This window comes from Saccopteryx bilineata, chromosome X, assembly GCF_036850765.1.
Source record: "Saccopteryx bilineata isolate mSacBil1 chromosome X, mSacBil1_pri_phased_curated, whole genome shotgun sequence".
In the NCBI taxonomy this organism is placed as follows: Eukaryota; Metazoa; Chordata; class Mammalia; order Chiroptera; family Emballonuridae; genus Saccopteryx; species Saccopteryx bilineata.
Genome location: NC_089502.1, coordinates 111,166,349 through 111,173,916, shown reverse-complemented (window position 1 = coordinate 111,173,916; position 7,568 = coordinate 111,166,349). Strand labels below are relative to the sequence as shown.

The 7,568-nt window shown below is 43.7% G+C and overlaps 1 non-coding gene across 1 annotated transcript; it reads left to right on the top strand.

Moving 5' to 3' along the window:
- The first annotated feature begins 222 nt into the window (after positions 1–222).
- TRNAG-GCC (transfer RNA glycine (anticodon GCC)) lies at positions 223–298 on the top strand. Its single transcript has one exon. It is a non-coding gene; the product is annotated as a tRNA-Gly (tRNA).
- The last annotated feature ends 7,270 nt before the right edge of the window (positions 299–7,568 follow it).

Below are 7,568 nucleotides of genomic sequence, written 5' to 3'. Positions count from 1 at the left end.
TATTTCTCCAAATGTCTTGGTTTCACCTTCATTACTGATGAATAATTTAACAGAGTATAGAATTCTAGATAAAGTGTTTGCTCTCAGTCTTCTGAAGAAATTATTCCATTGTTTTTTGGTTTTTATTGTTACTGGTGAGAAACCTGCTGCTAGTCTTGACATCCTTCCTGAGCGGGGAATCTGTCTCTCTTCTCAGATTGCTGTTAAAATACTCTTTTTTTCGCCCTGGCCAGTTGGCTCAGTGGTAGAGTGTCGGCCTGCCATGCAGAAGTCCTGGGTTCGATTCCCAGCCAGGGCACATAGGAGAAGTGTCCATCTGCTTCTCCACCCCTCCCCCTCTCCTTCCTCTCTGTCTCTCTCTTCCCCTCCCACAGCCAAGGCTCCATTGGAGCAAAGATGGCCCGGGCGCTGGGGATGGCTCCATGGCCTCTTCCTCGGGCGCTAGACTGGCTCTGGTCGCAACAGAGCAACGCCCTGGATGGGCAGAGCATCGCCCCCTGGTGGGCGTGCCGGGTGGATCCCGGTCGGGCGCATGCGGGAGTCTGTCTGACTGTCTCTCCCCATTTCCAGCTTCAGAAAAATACAAAAAAATAATAAATACTCTTTTTTTCTTTGAAATTTTACCATAATGTGGTTAGGTTGTACTTTCATTTATTCTGCTGAGGATTAATTGTGCATTCTGAACTATCTTTCATAAGTTTTGAAAAACTCCTTTTATGTCATTAAATACTGCTTCTCCCACATTCTCTCTGTCCTTCCTTTTAAAACTCCTATTAGTTGTATATGGGACTTTTAAAACTCAATTCTCTCAATCTTTTCACCTCCATTTCTTATTTTTATTTCTCTCTGCTAAATCTGCCATATCCTGGGTAATTCTCTATGTCACTCTCTGCCTCAATAATTCTTAGGTAACTAATGCACTGAGAAGTTTATGTCAATGACTATATATTTTTATTTCTAGAAGTTCTATTTAATTGTTTTTTCAAGTATGCATGTTCTTTTTTAAGCTTTATTTATTGATTTTAGTGAGAAAAGAAGGGGAAGAAAGAGAGATTGATCTGTTCCTATATGTCCCCTGACCAAGGATCAAAGCCACAGTCTTCACACGTTTCAGGACAATGCTCTAACCAGCTGAGCTATCCAGCCAGAGTTGCACGTTCTTTTTAATAGTGTCCAGATTTTCTTCTTAAGTTTGTATTTTTTCTGTTTTTAAACATACTAATCTTGTGGTCTCTGTGTCAGGGTTCTCCAGCGAAAGCAGAACCAATAGGATATAGAAGAGAAGATTTATTGTAAGAATGTGTTTGCATGATTATGGAACCAAGATGTCACACAATCTGCCATCCTCAGGCTGTAGAACCAAGAAATCCAATGGTGTCATTCAGCCCAAGTCTGAAGACCTGAGAATGAAGCAAGTCAATGTTGTAAATCCCAGTAAAAGTCTGAAGGCCCAAGAACCAGAAAAGAGGATGTCTGAGAGCAAGAGAAGATAGATGTCCCAGTTCAAACAGAGAGTAAATTTGGCCTTTCTCTGCCTTTTTGTTCTATTTAGGCCCTCAATGGATTGTATGATGCCAACCCACACTGGTGAGGGTGATCTTCTTTACTTAGTCTACTGATTTAAATGTATATCTCTTCCAGAAATTCTCTCACAAACACACCCAGAAATAATACCAGCTATATGCACACCCCTTAGCCCAGTCAAGTTGACACATAAAGTTAACTTTCACTGTCTCTAAAAGATTGTTATGTTATCCAAAGTTCTTGGGTGTCTAATCCTGCTGTCTCTTGCCCACAGAGGATTGTTTCTTCAGCTGTTTTGTATTTTTAATTGTGAGCTCATCTTAAGCACAATCTTATCTATGGGAATTCTGTGAGGCTTGATTCATAGAGTGTCCCTCTGTAAAGTTTTATTTCTGTTTTTGCCAATCTCTCCAGGGGTTTCACTGTTATAATTTTTATAACAATTTCTTGGCTTGGGGCATCCTGGACCACACAAGTAATATATATTTAATTCCCAACCCTCATGAGGTATAGGTCAAAATTTCTCAGGAGATACTTTTTTCTACTCAGAGCCTAGAACAAGACAAACAAGCCCCCTTACCAGTGGGCAAATTTTCTTCTAATCTACCTTTACACTGAATGTTCCAACATTATGGATATATCTCAAGTCCAACTCTTAGTTTCACAGGACCTAAGACATTAGCTCTATCCCCCCAAAATGGGCATTAAATCATTCAAGGCCCTAGAGTACTGAGACAATGCCTTTCTCCATTCACCCACACCCTAACAGTCACATCATCATTCACAAGCTTGCTGCCCTAGTTTTTAGTACTCTTTTCATTCACAGCTTCTGTCAATTCCCCATGTGCACATCAATTCATTCAAATAAATATTTGTTTCTTTCTAGATAACTGTGGGAAATGGGTTTTCAGGTTATCTTGATCATAGTATTGCCAGAACTAGAAGCTGAAATTTATTTATATAAGCAAATATTAAATCCACCATTTGCTAAGATTCTTGGCTGTGATACTGATATTCTTTCCTTAAGTATCTCTGACAGATAAATATGCTGGTTTACATTTTTGCACATATTTTTTATTATTACAATCATAAAGACTTACCGCCATCCTATGTTTCACTATAGAGTGGTTTAAAACTCCTGGCATAATATTTGGCCTGCTAGCTGGAATTTCTCCTCTATAATCAGAACTCTGTATTAGTACCTCTTCTGTTGATCTTCATCTAAAAATACTTTTCTTTTTATCCTTTAGTATTACTATTAAGTCATTATTGAAAGAAGCAGTGTAGAGTATGAGAAAAAATACACATGAACTCTGTAATCAACAAGACATAGCTCTATGACTTCCCAGCTGGGTGTCCTTGGGAATAAAATTTTATCTGAGTCTCAGTTACTGCCATCTGTAAAATGGGGGGAATGCTATCTAGTTTACAGGGATGAGGTTAAAAATGGCGATAATGTTTATAAAGAATCCAACACAGAATATATTCTTGAATTATAATTTAATTCACTTTTGAGGTCTTTTATTTTAACTATGTAAGTATGCCCCTTGGCATCATTCACAGTGGCTACAAGGATGTTCCTTCACTTAACAGTTCCTTTATCTTACTAGTCACCAACTATTTCTTTTCCTTAACATTAACAAAAGTCCCCTTTTAATATGCCTCTGGTCATTTATGGAACAGTCACCTTAACTTTAATTGTCTTAACTAAACCTCCATACCCAATAAATGTGCCTTGTTCCAGCCATAAAATTAATCATGGCTTTATCTGTATGTTCTTAGCTGGGATGATATAAGTAGGAACGATGAGGTCATTTATAAGTTCCTAGTTGTAATATACCTGAGCCAGAGGATGTCAGGGCTGAAAAGGACAATAGAAATCCCCAAGAAGAAAGATATAAGGGAAAGTAAGAGCTGACCTGCCCAAGTTCACCCAACCAGTGCAATCAAAAGCCAAGCTTCCTGTTATCAGGAGCAAAGCTCTAACTGGAATCATTTTCACTGACCAAACTACAAAGTTGCAACTAACTTTCTAGAATGATCAGCTGGTAATCTGGAAGCAAGTCAAATTGTCATTATTAATAATTTCCCTCCCACTTTGTTTCTGTAGCCTTGTAACCCTATCAATTGTAACTTTCCAAGGAGCATATGACTCAGCATACACAAATGTTGGAAACCATGTATTCAATGAAATAATGAAGGACCATCTTGCCATTATCTGACATTATGTGCCATAAATTCTATGCTTGAATTTAACCCTTTGACATTCTGGATTCATGTTAGAAGTGGCTCTTGTTGTTCTCCTGGCATTGTTTTTGTTTTTGTTTTTATATCTTTTTAACATTTTTTTTCCCACATGGAAACTAAAAAACATTTTTCTTTCATTTCTTGATGGCTAATCCCTCTCAGATACAGGAAGTTTGCAACCTTTCCACACAAAGTGGTCATCTCCAGCCTATGATCTTGCACAGTGACCACCCAGCTGAGTAATGGACGCCATCTGGCAACAAGGAGCCAGGCTGAGACAGGCAGTAAAAAGCGAGACTCAGTAAAGATCCATTACCTCCCTGAGAAAATTCAAATGTTGTGTCTTATCAGCAGTGAGCTGGGAATGTGGCGGATCTAGACAGAGGTATATAGGCCTCCAGAGTTCAGCCAGGTTCTGGGAAGGTCTTGAGAAAAGTTGGAGGTAAAGAACGAGTGAAAGCATGTGTCCCAGACTGTGACAATGGCATTTCTGCCACCAAACATGGCAGCAAGAAGGTGGGAGGCTCAGTAACCCTGGTGACCTGGGCGGGTGGGGGTGGACACCGATACCGATGCACCCTTAAGGTCTGACCGTTTCATTTGGTTTGGGAGTTGTGTCCTAAAATGAGGTGGACATTCCTCTGAAGTAAAGAAAAATATTTCTTCAGAACTGGGAGTGGAAGTATAGAACCCCATAAGATTGGGCTGGGTCTAGCAGCTCATAGTAAGACCATTTCCCATCATCATAGCTGTGCCACAGAGATCCCTGGGACAAAATACATTGTTCTGTCCTTGAGCCTTGACAGTGTCCACTTGAGTCTTTTAGACCATGAGAAACAATCAATTCAAAACAGTCCTAACTTGAGAAGTGCTACGGATGCAGCCAAGTATTCCACCAAAATTTGTGTTTCCATCCCTCTCGCATGGTATAGAGTTGTCATTGACATCCAGTTGGGCAGCCACAGACTACATTTCTCAAGTACCTTTGTATTCAGGAATGGCTGTGTGACTAGTTCTCTCAGCTACCGAATGAAAAAGGAAACGATGTTTATCACTCACAGACTAAGGCATTTAAGAAGTTTGCGTGCTTGTCTTCCCTGTGTTCTCGCTTTAGCCCTTCCTTTAGAGTGGAAGCTAAGGACACTCAAGTCCTGGAGAAACGGTTCCCAGTGTGGCTGATGGTGCCTGGGAATTTCTGCTCACTAAAGAGACGCTTAGTCAAAAACCAACTGGTACGGGGGCATAAACACCTCCTCCTTTGCATCTCAGTTGGGATACACTCATACTACAGAGCCTTCTGTGGGATCAAGGTGAGCTGAGACTTAGCTAACAATCCCGCTTTGCCCTGCTTCCTCCCATTGGTCCCTGTCTTGCCTCACGTACCACTCCCTAATCTCCCCTGGGAACCGGTCCTTAATAAATCACCCAAATCCTCATTTCAGATTCTTCTCCTGGGTAGCCCCACCTGAAATAATCCGTTATCCCCTTATCTCTCTCTCTCTTACCTCACCCACTTGAAGGAAAGATCAAATGCGATGGTATATGTGACGGCACTTTGTAACTGCTAAGTAGCCCGTGTGACTCCATCTGTGCTGCTTTTCCTCAATATCCCCCTTCAGTGTTGGTGTGTCGGGATGAGAAAATTAGTTTAGTGACTGGCAATGGTTTGGGGGAAGGAAATAGTCTTGATTTAAGAAAAGATGTAGCCCTGGCCAGTTGGCTCAGTGGTAGAGCGTCGGCCTGGCGTGCAGGAGTCCTGGGTTCGATTCCCGGCCAGGGCACACAGGAGAAGTGCCCATCTGCTTCTCCACCCTTCCCCCTCTCCTTCCTCTCTGTCTCTCTCTTCCCCTCCCGCAGCAGAGGCTCCATTGGAGCAAAGATGGCCCGGGCGCTGGGGATGGCTCCTTGGCCTCTGCCCCAGGCCCTAGAGTGGCTCTGGTCACAACAGAGCGACGCCCCAGAGGGGCAGAGCATCGCCCCTAGGTAGGCAGAGCGTCGCCCCCTGGTGGGCGTGCTGGGTGGATCCCGGTCAGGCGCATGCGGGAGTCTGTCTATCTCTCCCCGTTTCCAGCTTCAGAGAAATACAAAAAAAAAAAAAAAAAAAAAAAAGAAAGAAAGAAAAGATGTAGGTGGGGCAGAAGAGCACTAGGGGTGTTCTTTAGAGGGAGATCACTAAATGAGGTAAATGCAATGCTGTGCATAAGGGATGAACAGGGAGCCAGGGCGGAGGGAAGAGAATAAAGGAGAAGAGAAGTCTGGGAGTGGAGGAGGAAGGCGGTTGGACTGGGATCCATAATGGGGTGATGAAGAGAGCACTTGATTCTTGCAAGTCGAGTTGTTGACATGGTTCTCATGTCAATCCAGCCCATCAGCAGAGCCTGGATCCTCAGTAGCCAGCTGTGCACACAGTTGCTCGGTGAAAGTAGTTTTGGGGAAACCAGGTTTCTGTTCTCAGTCATCATGGAGCAGGGAAGAAGACAGCCCAGGTCTCACTCCAGGTTCTAACAACGGCCAGCTGGAGGGCTCCACAGACCCACCATCAGTTGGAATGTGGCTTTGCCTGAATTCACCACCTGCCCTTGCAAACCTCATTCTTCTATGGGTTTCCAGTGCTCCAAGTACTCACTGTCCTGTCACAATCTGTGTTCCTCCCAAAGCAGAGCCCGAGACAAGGTCTCGGATGATTCCAGGAGAAGAGGTCAACGGGTGAAACAGGGAAGACAGGACAGCCAGTCAAGAGTGTGGGCAACTGAGGCTCCTTCTTGCTGGGGGTTCTGCTGAGGAAGTATATAAAACACACCTAAGAATTTCCCTGCCGAAGTTTGGAAAAGCTGGGGTATTTTTTTCCAATAGCCTTCCTTCTTTACCCACCCCCCCCACCTCATTTGAGGATACAGGAAGAAGGTGAGAAGGTAACTGTCCATAAACCAAGAAGACAGGTCTCAAGAGAAATCAACCCTGCCAGCACCTTGATCTGGGACTTCCAGCTTCCAGAAATGTGAGAAAATAAATGGCTGCTGTGTAAGCCACCCAGTCTGTGGTATTTGCTATGGCAGCCTGAGCGGACTTAGACACTTGCCTACTGAACTCCCCCCCCACACACACTTCCTATCTCATTCCCTCTCATTGTGATTCAAGTGATGTTTCTGTAAGGCAAATCTGGCCCTATCAGTCCCCAGTGCAAATAATTTTGAGAGCTCCCCAGAACCTCCAGGGTCTAACAGATAGCCTTGACATTGGCCCCAAGGTCCCCCGCATGCTCTGGGTATGTGTACAGCCTCGTCTCCTGACACTTCCTGGCTTGCTTTCGGTATTCCAACCACCCTGAACTATTTTTAGCTCTCTGATTTTGCCTTGTGCCTGAGCTGCAATACTGTGCCTAAAGTGTCTTTTTTCCTTTTGTCCTTCTGACTAATCCCTTCTCTTCCTTCAAGGCTTCCCGTCTCTCCCTTGACCCCTCCTCCCTTGGCTTCCGGTGTCCACTGATATTGAGCTGGTCTCCCATCTGCCTGCCTGCCTCCTACATAGCCCCAGCATCAAGATCAGCATCTGGCACATATTCAATCAATAAGAGATAAAGGAATAAAAATTCTTCTTTCAAAGGTCACTGAGAGTTACAATGGAAAGGAAGTTTAAATAAGCTATGGTTCAAGTTCCATGTTTTGCAGAAAGGAAAGTTTAGCAGCGGTCAGTGCCCCACCCTAATGCTCTTAGGCTTTCCCATTCCCTAGAATCCGCCCCGGTTGCCACTGCCAGGACTTCCTATCTGCCCAGGAGCTTCCTCTGGCCTCTGACAC